This window comes from Delphinus delphis, chromosome 8, assembly GCF_949987515.2.
Source record: "Delphinus delphis chromosome 8, mDelDel1.2, whole genome shotgun sequence".
Taxonomy (NCBI): domain Eukaryota; kingdom Metazoa; phylum Chordata; class Mammalia; order Artiodactyla; family Delphinidae; genus Delphinus; species Delphinus delphis.
Genome location: NC_082690.1, coordinates 61,911,667 through 61,927,859, shown reverse-complemented (window position 1 = coordinate 61,927,859; position 16,193 = coordinate 61,911,667). Strand labels below are relative to the sequence as shown.

The 16,193-nt window shown below is 41.9% G+C and overlaps 2 pseudogenes; both read left to right on the top strand.

The window, feature by feature from the left end:
• The first annotated feature begins 4,570 nt into the window (after positions 1 to 4,570).
• LOC132429082 (olfactory receptor 51I2-like) lies at positions 4,571 to 5,942 on the top strand (annotated as a pseudogene).
• An 8,330-nt stretch (positions 5,943 to 14,272) lies between these two features.
• LOC132429081 (olfactory receptor 51I2-like) lies at positions 14,273 to 15,290 on the top strand (annotated as a pseudogene).
• Positions 15,291 to 16,193: the final 903 nt, after the last annotated feature.

Sequence of the window (16,193 nt, the reverse complement as noted above, 5' to 3'; positions counted from 1 at the left end):
GGCAACAGACACATGAAAAGATGCTCAACATCACTAATAATCAGGGAAAAGCAAATCAAAACCACAAAGAGCCACCACTTAGCACCAGTCAGAACGGCTATCAACAAAAACAACAAATAACAACTGTTGACAAAGATGTGTAGAAAAGGGAACCCTCTTGCACTGTTTGTGGGAATGTAAATTGGTGCAGTCACTATGGAAAACAGTATGGGAGTTACCCAAAAAATTAAAATTAAAACTACCAAATGGTCCAGCAATTCCACTTCTGTGTTTTTATTCTGAAGAAAACAAAAACACTTATTTGAAAAGATGTATGCACCCCTATGTTCATTGCTGCATTATTTACAATAACAAAGACATGGAAGCAGCCTAAGTGTCCATTGATAAATGAATGGATAAAGAAGATGTGGTATATACAATGGAATATTACTCAGCCATAAAAAAGAACGAAGTCTTGCCATTTGCAATAACATGGATGGACCTGGAGGGTATCATGCTAAGTGAAATAGTCATACAGAAAAAGACAAATATTATATAACTTCACTTATATGTGAAATCTAAAAAACAAAAAAACAAAAACAGAGTCATAGATACAGAGAACAAACTGGTGCTTGCCAGAGTGGAGAGGCGTGGAGGGATGAGTGAAATAAGTAAGAGAGATTAAGAGGTATAAACTTCTAGTTATAAAATAAGTAAGCTCGGCTTCCCTGGTGGCACAGTGGTTGAGAGTCCACCTGCCGATGCAGGGGACACGGGTTCATGCCCCGGTCTGGGAAGATCCCACATGCCGTGGAGCAGCTAGGCCCGTGAGCCATGGCCACTGAGCCTGCGCGTCCGGAGGCTGTGTTCCGCAACGGGAGAGGCCACAGCAGTGAGAGGCCCACGTACCGCAAAAATAAATAAATAAATAAGCCATGAGAATGTCATGTACAGCATAGGGAATATAGTCAGTAATACTGCAATAACGTTGTATGGTGACAGATGGTAACTAGGTTTATCATGGTGATCATTTTGTAATGTATAAAAATATTGAATCACTATATCAGACATCTGAAACTAATACAATATTGTAAATCAATTATGCTTCAATTTAAAAAAGGTACGAACTATTAATACATGGAATAAGCTGGATAAATCTCCGGATAATTATGCTGAGTGAGAAAAAATCCCAAAAGATTATATACTGTATCACTTCATTTATATAACAGTCTTGCATTGACAAAATTACAGAGATAAAGAACACACTAGTGATTGCTAGGGATTAAAAAGGGGATGGGGACGGAGGGAAGTGGGCATGGCCATAAAAGAAAAAAATGAGGGAACCTTGTGATGATGGAAATTTTAAGTATCATGACTGTAGCAATGTCGATATCCTTATTTTGATATTGTACTATTGTTTTGCAAGATATTAATTTTGGGGGAATTGAGTGAAGGATACATGGGATCTCTGTATTAAGTCTTACAGCTGCTTATGAATCTACAACTGCTCAAAAGGATTTTTTTAAAAATCTTGAAGTGTCTCAGGTTCTGCTATGGCATTCAGAATTTTTTGCTGTAAGTGGCGGGCAGCCAACAAAGAAGTGGTTAAAAGGATGGAGATGGGGTTGACATGAAACACACATGCTTTAGAATGGTCTCTCTGGCAGGGTGTGGCTGTAGGAGTGGAAGCAGGTAAGAGAGCAGATGGGCTGGGCAAGACTCTTAGAGATGGCACACTTGATGGCCTTTGTTTCTCACTGTGAAGTTAGGAACAGTAACAAATTAGCTACGGAGAGTAAGGTGGCAGGTTGGATAAATAGCTTGAGAAGAATGGTGACAATTTAAAAACTGAAAGGAAAATTATGGAGTACTGCTAAAGTCTCAGCTCAGGTTAATGACCATGACTTTGTTTGGATGTAAGATTTCAAAGTTAAGTAAGTTTTCCTAAGTTTACTGATCACCTCTGGAGGAGAAAGGGAGACAGACTGGGCCCAGTTCAGATGGGAGAGTGCAGCCAAAATCAAAGAGGAGAAAAGTCAAATGTGTTCATAGAAAGCAGCTCCAGGTGAATGAGTGTAGTCCAAATTGATATAGGAAAAAGCTGAGGTCAGAGCTATTTTGGAGTAGAGCTCTCAAGAAAGTGAGAAAGAAGGGACATAGAACTTGTATGTGGTGAGAAACTGAGCAAGAAACAGAGAAGAAATTGAACCAGTTCTTTCTTTCTTTCTGGCTGCGTTGGGTCTTCGTTGCTGTGCGCAGGCTTCTCATTGCGGTGGCTTCTCTTGTTGTAGAGCATGGGCTCTAGGCACACGGACTCAGTAGTTGTGGCTCGCGGGCTCTCGAGCGCAGGCTCAGTAGTTGTGGCGCACGGGCTTAGTTGCTCCGTGGCATGTGGGATCTTCCCGGACCAGGGCTCGAACCTGTGTCTCCTGCATTGGCAGGGGGATTCTTAACCACTGCGCCACCAGGGAAGCACTGAACCAGTTCTTAATGGCTCTGCAGTTCATATACTTTCCACTAAGTTCCCTCCTTTTTGAACCTGTTGGATTCAGCAGGTCAGCCCCAGGATAGGAGTGTGAGCAGAGTCTGTGCTAGCTCCAGCCTGGAGCTACAAGCCTAGAGTCTTGGAGTCTGTCCCAGAATGAGACCTGACAGTTTAGAACAGGGTCTGTGGGTCTTTCAGAAGTCTGCCCTCTCCCCACTTGCTCTAGGAAGGCTTCCCTGATTCCCTCTGCCTGGGTTAGGCCAACACTACTAGGCTCCCAACACACCACTCCATAGCCCCCACCCTCTACAAAAACTGGCTACTCCTGCCAGATTCGTCCTGGGGCCTGGCTAAGAGGAGGCTGTCTTCAGGAATATTGTCTTGGAAGGATTTCAAATGCAAATGGACTGTTGAAGCAGATAGTCTTTGAAGATCATTCAAACTTGGTGGGGTATTGTAGAATCTATGAGTCTGTCTCATTTTCCCCCTTATTGTTTGGTTCCTCCAACCACTTCCTGGTTCCAAAAGCTAGCCTGAACTTGTTCACTCCTCAGGGACCTGAGTGGAGTGACTCCTCTGTGGCTCAAGCCTGGCCTTCCCTGGAGATAGGCACTGCAGCTAAACATCCCAAAGACATCCTGGGCTCTTGCAGGATGTGGAGTGGCAGAACAGCTGGGGACAACAGCCAGGTTGAGTAACCTGGACCCTCAACACACCCTCTTCTCCACTTCCAGGATGGGTGGCCACCAGCACCTCATCCTCGACCATCCAGGTGGAGGTAACAGTGGGAAAGGTCTGGAAGTCAGGCAGAAGAAAGAGACATAACCAGTCTTGAACAATAGGAGACAGTAGTGCCATCTTGAAAAGAGGAGCTGAAGGAGGCTACCTTCCTGAGGGTCAGGAAGCTTACAACTCAGAGAAGAAGTGGAATCCCAGTCCACATTTCCAGGGAGAGCTGTCCCTCGTAGTCTCTGCAGAGAGAGAGTAGATGAGGGGAAGTGTCAAGTTCTCTCGGCATCTGGTATTCATTTTCCTTATTTATTATCAACCCATTTTATACTCTAATATCAAAAAAATTAATTTGGTTCATGATTTCTTTATTTCAAAAAATTTTATAAAGAATTTTCCTCTCTCTTTTGAATAATTCCTTATCTCAAAGAGTATTTTTACATATCTTTAACTTGTTTTATCCCTTATAATTGTTTACAAAATATGTCTGCACAAGTTCTGTGTTGGAACTTCTCTGTTTATTTGTTTTTGAATGGAATGAGTTCCATCAGGTTTTGATGTTGCTTAGAAATAGTGTCTGAGAGAGAAGGGATGGAGGACTCCAGAACTACACTGTCAGCAACTTTACTTCACTGCATTTTCTTTAAAAGGCTTCTACCAGAATATGCACAATCCTCTGCTCCAGAGGGACAATGCTTGTCACCCTCCTAAAATAAAGAAAAAAAGAGAGGTCAGTCCTACTTTCAGAGTGAGTTGATTATGTTGGCTAGATATGACATAACTGTAGACCGCAGGATTCAGACTAAAGCCCCTTGTAGTTCTCTGACCTATTTTTGGTGGATTTTTCATCTCTGCTAAAAGATATTTGTGAGGCTGTTTCCCTTATATTCTTTTATTAACCTACTTTTAAAGAGTTTTTTGTTTGCTTATTTACTTGTTTTGTTTTATATTGAGATTTAAAAGAAAATCCAAGAAAAACAGTTATAATAAGCCCATGCTGTCAACCCTTCAGGCTTCCACAGTATGTTTGAAATTTATTTCCATGAGACCACTGCTTCTTGTTTAAAAATAGGTCATTTTTTATTAGACTCTTTACGATCATCTCACATTTTTAAAGAAAGCACTGCTTTCTTCAATATGTGAAGAGATCAGCATTTCACGTATGAAATGCTACTTTTGTAGTCAGTGGGTTTAAATTATACTTATTCTCTAGTTTGCTTTTAGATGGAGTACATTTTTCAATCTCTTTCACATTTCATATTTGCTGTTGTGTGTGAACCCATGTCACCTAATATCAGAGCTGGTGTTTTCCCAATGTTTTTGTCTTGTCTTATTTTTCTGCCCAGATTGAAGAGGTCCCCTCTTTCTGAAGAACTCATCTGTGCCCCAAGGATGCTCCCTTCCCAGTCCTTTGCCAACATCTTCTTCTTCCAGCCATCTGCTTTCTGAATGATTGGCATCAGGGCTGGAGGCCATTCATGGCTGGATCTCCATCCCCTTCTCCCCCATGTTCACTGCGGCCCTCACTGGAAACTGCCTGATCCTCTTGGCTGTGAGGAGGACCCCCAGCCTGTACCAGCCCATGTACTACTTCCTGTCTATGCTGGCCCTCATCGGTGTGGGCCTCACCTTGTCCACAATGCCCACCATGCTGGCTGGGCTCTGGTTTGACCATCGGCTCATCAGCTTCAATGCCTGTCTGGGCCAGATGTTCTTCCTCCACTTCTCTGTGGTGGAGTCCTCAGTGCTCCTGGCCATATCTTTTGACTGCTTTGTGGCCATCTCCAACCCCCTGTGCTATGCAGCTGTCCTCACAAACAATGTCATCATCAGGATAGGGCTGGCCTGTGCTACCCTGTCTCTCTTCCCAGTGCCATTCCTACTTAAATGTCTGAACTTCTGCCCTAATAAGACCCTCTTATCCCATTCATTCTGTTTCCATCCTGACGTGATGAGAAGAGCCTGTGCTCACATCACCATAAACATCCTCTATGGGTTCTATGTGGTACTGTCCCCTGGGGGCATAGATTCCCTGCTCATTGTCCTGTCCTACACTCTCATCCTGCCCACGGTCCTGGGGCTGGCCTCTTCCAGGGAGCTCATCGGGCCCTCAACACCTGTGTCTCCCATATCCTGGCCATCTTTGTCTTCTTTATTCCAGGTATCACCATGTCCATGATCCACCATTTTGGGAGGCACATGCTCCCCATTGTTCATGCCTTTGTTGCCTATGTGTACCTGCTGGTGCCCCCTGTGCTCAACCCCATCATCTACAATGTCAAGTCCAAGCCCATCAGGGAGGCCATGCTCAGGGTCCTGAGGGGGAAATGTCAGAGTTGATGATGCAGGATGCCTGCAGGATTGGGACCCTGAAAAGAGTTTGGTAAGCCAAAAAAATAAACTTCTGGATAGATCAAGTCCCACCCATAGTTTCCTTTTGGGCATCTGGGAAAAAAAATAATAGATAATTATGAGAGACTTTCATTTATTTAGTCTCTCACTTATTTCACATATATTTTCTCAATGCTAACTTCTTTCAGGTCCTATGTTAAGTACCAGGAACACAGAAATGATTTATAAATGGTCTTGCCCTTCAAATATCTCACCTTTGAATATATATGAAAAATACCCAAGGGGGACTTCCCTGGTGGCACAGTGGTTAAGAATCCGCCTGCCAATACAGGGGACATGGGTTCGATCCCTGGTCCAGGAAGATCCCACATGCCGCGAAGCAAATAAGCCTGTGCACCACAACTACTGAGCCTGCGCTCTAGAGCCCGCAAGGCACCATACTGAGCCCATGTGCCACAGCTACTGAAGCCTGCATGCCTAGAGCCTGTGCTCTGCAACAAGAGAAGCCGCCGCAATGAGAAGCCCATGCACCGCAACGAAGAGTAGCCTCTGCTCACCACAACTAGAGAAAGCCTACGGGCAGCAACGAAGACCCAATGCAGCAAAAAAAAAAAAAAAAAAAAAAAAAAAAGCCCAAATAAGAAAGTGTTTAATACAGTGTAATAAGCTCATTGTTAAAGGTTTGTGCAGAATTCTGGGTAAGCAGAGGAACAAGTTATTTACCTCAGTGTGCTTTGGCTTTCTCTACAATGGGAATATTATAGTGTCTATCTTATAATGTTGTTATAAGGATCAAGGTGTGGAATGTAATGTACAACATATAGTAAATACCAATAAAAGTTTTCTCTTGTTATTATTGTATTAATCACTCATTTATTCATCAGAACCAATGTTTGATCTCTGGCTAATTTCTGAGACCTCAGAAATGAACCAGACTCAAATTTTTGCCTTTGAGAACCTCATTGCCTATTTGAGTAAAGAGAAAATAAGTAGGCAACTATGATAACAAGTAATAAGTTATTGATGCAGGGTAAGCACAGGGATGTGTAAGAAAAAAAACCCAGTAGAACTGTCTGGTTTATGCGTTTTCTGGAGGCTCTGTCTGGGCTAGATCCTTTGAAAAATAGAGTATATTATGCAGATGCGGGAATACGGAGTAGTTTGGGGCAAGTGGAGAAAGAGTAGGAGAGGATACTGCAAATGGAGGAAACAGCAAGTTTGCTTTCTTAGAAGAACAAATGGTTTAGTGTGATTAGAGAAGAGAAGTGGCAAAAGATGAGGCTGGAGTAGAAGGCAGGGCTCAAGCAAGCAGAACTTTTAAAAATATAGTATATGCAAAGGGAGTTGGGTCTCTTCCTGGGTACAAGTATGGTGCTGCTTCCAGTGGGTCATGCTCCACTATAAAGAGCAAATGGGATTTTGAAGTGAGATCTTAAAGGAATCTTTGTATGTTTATACAGCACTTACTATCTTCTACTTTATATTCTAGTGATAATGAAATTACAGTGACTCCCATATCAAGGACTTTTTCTTTTTCTTATTTGTCTCCTAGAAGTAAAGGCCCAGCAGAGAATTTGTGCTTGGTGATGATTTGCCAGAGTGAATTTTCCAAAGACTAAAAGGGCAGAACCACACCCAGAAGAGAACTCAGTATTCTAGGTCTGCTGAAACTTTAGAGTTTTTTATTAAGTTGAAATAGGCTGTGAACCGATGGAAAGACTATTAGACTAGACATCAGAAGACTTAGATTCTAGTACTGACCTTGATATTATTTTCTTCCCTGTGTTCTTTTGAAAAACACTTTCTCAAGTCAGAGTATTAGTTTCTGCATTTGAAATATAGGGATAATAATACTTCCTTCATTCCACTACAAGAGGGATAAGATAATAAAATGAGGAAAAGAAATAACAAGGTTCTTGAAATCCAAAATAAAGTACATTTCTTTAAGCAAATATAGTTCCTAAAGTTTCATTTCTTCCCCTATTTTTTATAGTTTGTGATGAAATTTAAAGAAAATATCCCCGTGACCATTGGTCAAAGTTTGGGGGACTACTCTTAGACAGAGGAAATCAAGGTGGATATAAGAAGAGGAAAATTGAGAAGTTAAATGGTACACAGTTTGGAAAATGCCCTCTTCCTAAAGTCTAAAACTCTTAGGACTGTATGTAAGACTCTTAGGTTGATTTCTCCCAGAAGCAAATTTTGAGACAAGACTTAATTACAAGTAGTCTATTCAAGAGGTTTTTCCAGGAAGTATTGTTAAAATAGAGAGAGAGAGAAGTAAGCAAACCAGTAAGGGTGAGTGATTGAACGTGTTACCTGTGTGAATAAAAGGGGTGAAAACGCAAGGAGTAATTTGGAAACACAGTGTAGAATATGCTTCAGAGTTATCACCACTGTGGAGCCAGGAAGGTGAGATATTTACCCTCCCGTTTGTCATTGGCTGAGAGCTGCTTCCTAGCACTTCATGTCTGCCCCTGTGTGATGGAAAGAAACCCTCCAGGTGGGGACTTATAATTGGGATGCAGGAGGATGCTGTCGGGATAGAAAAGTGAGTGCTGAGGGTTATGGGAGGGGTGCTCGGTGTACACCACACTCTTCACCTGGCATCACTCGGATCACAGGTTTACACTAAGTTAACTGCATCCATCACTCATCCTTCACGGTGGTGGCAATTTCAGAAAGAGAAGGAAAAGAAAAAGATTTATAACTAAACGTATAGAGGAACAATCTAGAGGTCCCATTACTCTGACTGGTCCCAAGGTAAAATTAATATTCATAATTTCCCTCTTTTACCACCCATTCTAGATTCTACCCTTTCATGGTCAGACTTCTTACCCAACAGCAAGCAACCCAGACCTTTTCCTTAAGGAAGGCGCCACCTTTATACGCAATTTATTTGTGTTGGTCTCTAATGTTAACAAGTCAGACATTCATCAGTGGCAGTAACTAGATTTGCCTTGGGGAAAGGGAGTTTATTTCATTGGACTGTTGCTTACCTCCATCTCTGTCACCCTGGTCACTCAGTATAAGGGCCCATCATGCAGGCACTGGGGTGAGGAGGGACAGAAGCTTGTTGGGCACTGGATGTGTCATCCTGTCATCCTGTTTACCTGGTTGTTCAGCGCTTCCTTTAGGATGGAGACTCTCTGGTGAGCATTAATGTGAGACATAGATTTGCACATTTTAGTTACATTCTCATATAGCCATTCACATATCTTCCCCAGACTTTTTTGTTTTCAATCTTCCAATATTTCTTCTTTCAGGACTCCTCACTATTCTACAGGACCACCTCTGAATAAAACTGTAGTGAGGCAGCACTATTTGTTTTACTTCTACCTACATATTAAGCAACTCCAACCATGAATCAGGCCCAGCTTACTTCCTCCTCCATCAGTTAGACATAGGGAAATCCCCATGAGACTGTAGGTACAGCTGAGGAAGAGGCATTGATGCAAAAGAGACAGGTGACAGGAAGTCTAGGCCACCTGTTTATGTAACTCACTTGTGCCTGCTAAACTTGTACCAGTATAATTCATAGTACTGTCCGTACTCACCCTTACAACATGAGTAGGCCTGACAATAGCCATTTAAAATAGGCAATTTTAGTCACATAGTCACTTGATGTCCCATGATCAAGTGCTTAATTCCTATTAGGGTCCAGTAACATTCCTATACCTGTCTTTTGAACAGAGAGGACTCTGCTGGAGACAGCATGGCCTTGCTCCAGAAACCTAGGAGTCTGTGCTGCACCTCTCCTATTAGGGCTTTATGGAGACTTCACACATATTTATTTACCACAGATACAACAGGCATCATGGTTTTACCAAGTTATATGGCCCAAGTGACATAGATTTTTGCATCACTTGCTGCAAAGCCCTCTCTTGTTCTAGGCCCTCTCAAAACTGACAGCCTGCTACACACCTGTTGAATTATTCCTAAGGGTATATGTGCTCTCTCTAAAATCCAAGGAAGACTAACAGGTGCTGTGCCTCTTTGCTGACAGCAGGAAGGACAAGGTGCAATAACATGCCTTTTGCCTTGGAGAAGGTATGCTGACAGGACACAGAACACTAAACCTATAAGAACTTCACTGATGTGTCAGGCGGCCTAATGTTTGAGGACTTTATCTCCCACTCTGTGATGTGTATATGTCTTACGAGGGTATTCAGAGTACTTACCACTTCCTGGTTTCCAAAACCTTGGTTAGTTATCTCAATATCCATGTCCAAACATCATGTTCCTTCAGTTCTTAAAAGCCCTTTTGGTGAAAAGCATCTTTCCTTCTGTGACATAGGCATTACTTCTTTTCTCATGACCTACTGAGTGTTCCATCTAGTTATTAGTCACAAGTAGTCTTACCTCCATGTTGGCTAACTCTGCCTCTTTCCAGAAAATAGAAAGATACTCTTTTTAAAAATGAGGTAAACAGTACAGATGGATCACTGAAGCATGTCAGTGAACCTTTTGAAAGCATGTCTTAGAGAGGGCTGGGCTAGATAACCAGAGTCTCTACATTCCCGAGAGTTCTGATGGCTCATGTCTCTAATCTCCCTGGGTTTTCCTTTCTCCTGAGAGCTCCCTTCAGCCTCCTCCATCTTCCTTACCCTCTCATCACATGTTCCCATCCCAGGGGTGAAGCTCAGCAGAGAGTAATTTCTCTGTGACACAAAGCTTGATGTCCCTGGAGATGGGCTGCATTTCCCTGCAGCAGCATAAAAGGGGAGTGTCTTGGCTGCAGGGTCTTCCTGGGCTTCTATAGGATATGGTACAACAAAACAGCCTGGGGAAGCAGCCAGGGTGAGTAGCCAGGACTGAGACTCAGACCCTTCTCTATGCCCAGAGTCCTGGAGGGCACCTCTTTTACCTCCTCCTCTCCTCCTCCAAAACAAGAGTCAAATAGAAATAAATGACAGAAGGCAGAGGTAGCAGAGAAATATGGACACAGAGGGTATTGAGTATCCTCAATGGTAGTTTCATATTCTGCATGAGGGAGAGATCAAGGAGAATCTCTTGCTGAGGCTTCTGATTAGCTCAGAGAAGGGCTCAGAGTCCCAGACTTTATTTCTAAGAATGACACCTATATTGATGATCTGAATTGGTAATGGTTGAGGATGCAAAATCTTTTCTGGGCTGCCATTCTAGAAAAAGAGAAATGTTCATGCTTGGCAACACACAAGCATAGTCTGCAAATCTCTCTAGTAAAATTTTCATTCATTCATTCATCAAAACAACCAAATTCCCAAGATATACCATTCAGCATCAGAATTACTGTTCTTGGGAGGCTCAAGCTAGCTGAGAGGAGAGAGAAAGCAGAAATTACCATGTAAGTGACGGAATGATTGAATGGGGTCTCTAAGAGACATGAATGAACAAACAGCAGGGAAGAAAGAAATGGTTGGGCGTGGGGGAGGGTTGTTTAGCAAAAACAAAACGTTAGGAGCAAGAAAACCTTAGGGGAAGGGTATTTAGAGGAGGGGAAAAAAACAGAATAAAGTAAAGAGGTGGGAAATTAAAAAATAACTCTATTTTAGGACCACTGGATCTTGCAATCATAGAATGCCAGAATTAGAAAGATGGATAATCTAGTCCAGTTCCCTTTTACAGGTGAGTAAATTGAGCACCATAAGGAGAAAGTGACAAATTTTTAGTAAGCCTGGCACCAGGGTGCAATCTGTGACAAACAGATTTGGAAGAACAAGGTATTTTGTGGCAAACAGAACCAAGGTTAGATCATTCTACGCTCTCTCCCCACTAGACACTTGACTTCTCCAAGCCTCAGTGTCTTCACTGATATACATGGAGAAACATCTGTCTCACGATGTTGTTTCAGAGTTGAGGGAATTCATTGTTCATCAAAACTTGACTACTTTCTAATATGTGTCTTATATAACCAGCACAACTCAATGATATAGTGGCATAGCTTGGTCCAGAAATCTCTTCTCTAATTCTCTACATTAAAATAAGTTGAAATGCATCATATCTGTTTCATGCTGTATGATAGTTTTACTCCAGAAATTACAAACCATGGAAAGAAAACCAAGGGTCTCTGCCCTTGCAGTTGCCCCAGAGATGCTAGAGCCTTGAAGGAATATACATCCAAGTGACAGTACAGAGCTCCAGCTGAATGCACTGATGGACTGGCCTAGAGAATGATTAAGAAGTTCAGTGGAGCAGGGATATGCCAATTTCAACACGGTGCCTTAGGAAAATTGAGCTGATTAAAGCAGTTCAAGAAATCTGCAAGAGGAGGGGAGTGGTGGAGAGAAATGATACCAGCCAAGCAGCCACCCTAAGAAAACCATAAGAGAAATGATGAGATTATGAGCAATTGAATTAGGGGCTGAAAAATGGGAAGGAGAGCACAGATGTAAGGCATATTGGGCAGATAGAATGAGTTGATGAAAAGACATCCATTATCTTTAATTCTATGCAGATCATCCAATGGTAAGATTGTAAGTACACATAGTGTCTGTGAGAGCCCCCATCACACTTCTCAAAGCAGAGTATGGATAGACCCAAATACCTGAGATTCATTGTTGACCTGTTATGAATTCATTTTTTCAGACATTTAACCAAACACTTCATTGGAAATTTCTTCTATGCCCAGTCATCCATAAATCAAATGTGTTTCTGATTCTATGATGCATTATTGTCTGGAAAGACCTCAACCACACTCTTCTTCAAAATCAACCACTGATCCTAGTATCTGGAGGATAAGGAAACAGAAATTTTCTTTTATTTCCTCTCTTTCATGAGTTTGTAGATTTGATTATTGATTCTGTCATTTATTTACTCAAACAAGCAAATATTTGAGAATCTGCTCTGTGCCAGGCACTGCACTATGCAAGAGCTATGTGTCAGCAAATAAAACCATATGGCTGCTTTATTCATGGCTCATACAGTCTAGCAAGAGAGAACAAAAGATTTCAAGGAAAGAAGCAATCATAAAATTATAAAATGTGTAGAATGGTATAAAGGAAATTAAGAACGTGTGGGGTAAGGATAATGGGCTCTGGGCACCTACTTAGTGAGAGTCATCCCAAATGGTCTCTAGGAAAATGATATTTAAGATCTAAAGACTGAGGAGCCAGCCATGAGAAAAGCAAAGAGAGGGATATTGGATGAACAGGAAAGCCCCAAAGTGAAGAAGTAACTTGGCTTTTTTAATAAACTGAAATAAGGTCAGTGTCATTAAAGAATACTGAGCAAGCGTTAGTCCGTTATGTGATAAGGGTGGAGAGTTAGGCAGATACAAGATGATAGGGGTTGGGAGGGATATACTGGGAGATTGGCACTGACATATACACACTACTGTATATAAAATAGATAACTAATAAGAACCCTAATAGCACAGGGAACTCTACTCAATACTCTGTAATAGCTTATATGCGAAAAGAATCCAAAAAAAAAAAAAGAGTGGACATATGTATATGTATAACTGATTCACTTTGCTGTACACCTGAAACTAACACAACATTGTAAATCAACTATACTCCAATAAAATTTTTTTTAAAAAAATGATGGGTCAATATCATCATATGTCATCATATCACAAGCATTTTATCAGAGTGCACTGGGGAATGATTGAAGGGTGTTAAGCAAGGGAGTAACATAAACCAGTCTCTTCCCTGAGCCTCAGTTACATCATCCCTAAAGCAGGGATAGTAATCCCTTCGGGGTCTACATCACAGGATAATCGTGAAGATTAAAGGAATAATATACAGTGAAAGATTTAGAGATATACAACATGTTAGACAATAACAACAAAAATCATGTCTGTGGTGCTTTGCATTGAAGACAATTTTTCACATACTTTGTCTCATTTAAAGAGGAGGTCACAAAAGAATATTGGATTTGGAATGAGAGAGACTCAGGTTCAATATCCAGGACTACAATATATGAGCCGTTCATTCAGAAGTCAGCCACTAGAGTTGAGTCTCAGTTTCCTCATCTGTATAATAGGAGGGGGAAGACGGCCTTGTCCAAAGTCTCTGTTGATTCTGAGACGGAGAAATTCAGTCAAAAATGCTTAAGTGCAAATCAATTTATTATACTCAAAAATGTATCATACAAAAGTCAAGAGCAAGAAAAACATGTGACCTTAGGAAGACTTGGTTTCAGGAAGTGCAAAGCCATCTCCATGGGGGAAAAAAAGCAGCTTCTCACTCTTTCAGACACTCTCTCTATGGGACTACAGGAACTCTCATCTTTGCCTCTTTCTGCATATCTGATTCAATGATCCTTATCTCTCTCCAAACAGGTATTCTCCTTTTCTCCCTATGCACATGGAAATAACACATCCTCAATCTGGCCAACAAGTAGACAATGACCAGTTTCTCTGAACTCTAATCACTGTTTCCTGCAGAGAAATTTCATTTCATCAGCTCATACCAGAGCTCAATGTTAAGGATGATGAACTTTTGCAGGATAGATAAGATTATGTAATAGTGACATGACTCTTAGGGCCCAGCACTGTGGCTGAGAGGGAACAGCCTTAAAAAGAAAGTTATGATTTTTATAATAAAGTGAGAGAATCTAGGTAAATGCATTAGCATAGTATATGAAATATAATATAATAGGGAGTCAGTGAAGATTTAAATTGTTATCATTATTAGGTTTTAAACATACTGATGAATAGTATAACCAGTTATAGAATTGATTTTTAGAATTGGGACTCAATACTAGATTTTTCTTTCCTATCATCCTGGATCCTCTAAGTGTCTGCCCAGATTGAAGAGATCACATCTTTCTGGAGACCTCTTCTATCCCACAAGGATGCTCCCTTCCTGGTCCTTTGGCAACATCTCCTTCTTCCAGCCACCTGCTTTCCTGATGATTGGCATTCCAGGGCTGGAGGTTGTTCATGGCTGGATCTCCATCCCCTTCTCCTCCATGTACACAGCAGCCCAGCCCTCACTGGAAACTTCCTGATCCTCTTGGCTGTGAGGAGGACCCCCAGCCTGTACCAGCCCATGTACTACTTCCTGTCCATACTGGTGGTCACCGTTGTGGGCCTCATCTTGTCCACAATGCCCACCACCCTGGCTGTGTTCTCGTTTGACCATTAGCTCATTGGCTTCAATGCCTGCTTGGTCCAAATGTTCTTCCTCCACTCTTTCTCCATGGTGGAGTTCTCAGTGCTCCTGGCCATGTCATTTGACCACTTTGTGGCCATCTCCAACCCCCTGCGCTATGCAGCTGTCCTCACAAACAATGTCATCATCAGGATGGGGCTGGCCATTGTGGCCTGTGCTACCCTGTCTCTCTTCCCAGGGCCATTCCTACTTAAATGTCTGAACTTCTGCCCTAATAAGACCCTCTTATCCCATTCATTCTGTTTCCATCCTGACGTGATGAGAAGAGCCTGTGCTCACATCACCATAAACATCCTCTATGGGTTCTACGTGGTACTGTCCCCTGGGGGCATAGATTCCCTGCTCATTGTCCTGTCCTACACTCTCATCCTGCCCATGGTCCTAGGGCTGGCCTCTCCCAGGGAGCTCATCGGGCCCTCAACACCTGTGTCTCCCATATCCTGGCTGTCTTTGTCTTCTTTATTCCAGGTATCACCATGTCCATGATCCACCATTTTGGGAGGCACATGCTCCCCATTGTACATGCCTTTGTTGCCTATGTGTACCTGCTGGTGCCCCCTGTGCTCAACCCCATCATCTACAATGTCAAGTCCAAGCCCATCAGGGAGGCCATGCTCAGGGTCCTGAGGGGGAAATACCAAGGCTGATGTAATTATGAAATATCGCAGGGTCTGGGTACCATAAAAGACACTTTCTATAGCCTCATAGGAACCTGCTACCCTCAGCAAACACTGAAAATTCCTAGTCTATGCTAATACAGTGGGAAGACCATCAGGCTTCTTCACGAACATACAAATGGATGTTCACCATTTACTTTGTACTAGAAGCAGTGCTGTGGATTAAAGACTGAGAAATATGTTAAATATGGTCATTTCTTTATAGAAACTCACAATCTTGTGCCAGGATAAAGGCATGTAAATACACAATTAGACTGTAGACTTATACATACCATAATAAAGTACAGTGCAAGAGATTACTAGGGACTGCAAATCCGTTCTTGCCAGAACTGTCCTGGGAAGATCGGACAAACCTCTACAAAGGGGAGAATGTTTTTATTTCATCTTGAAAAAATATATAGGGTTTTTCTAGGCAAATTATGAATTAACAAAGAGGAAAATCTAGGGAAAAAAACATATGAAAAAGGCATTTTTAATTTTTTCATAAAGTTTTATTGAACAAGTGAATAAATAAATGTGTTGATCATGTGATATGGTACCACCCACCTCAGCGCTAACTCTTCTTGTAACCCCTCTCGGGAATGTCCTTTTCTCCAAGAGACCCCCTTGCTTGACAGATTCCATAATGAAGTCTGACACTGACAATTGCATCCTCTTCTATAACCCCATTTCAGATCTGCTCCAGATTATCCACACCCTCATTCTTCAACTTTGTTAGAGTTAAAAGCCCTACATCCTTGTTGGCTCCCTTAGGAAGGGAATGGCAAGTTCTGCATCAGCTTCATTCCCTTTGGATCAAATCTAAGATGAAAAGCTGAGTTGCCAGGGGAGTGGACAAGAAGTTTGAAAGTACTTTGTTTAAGAGATGAACAA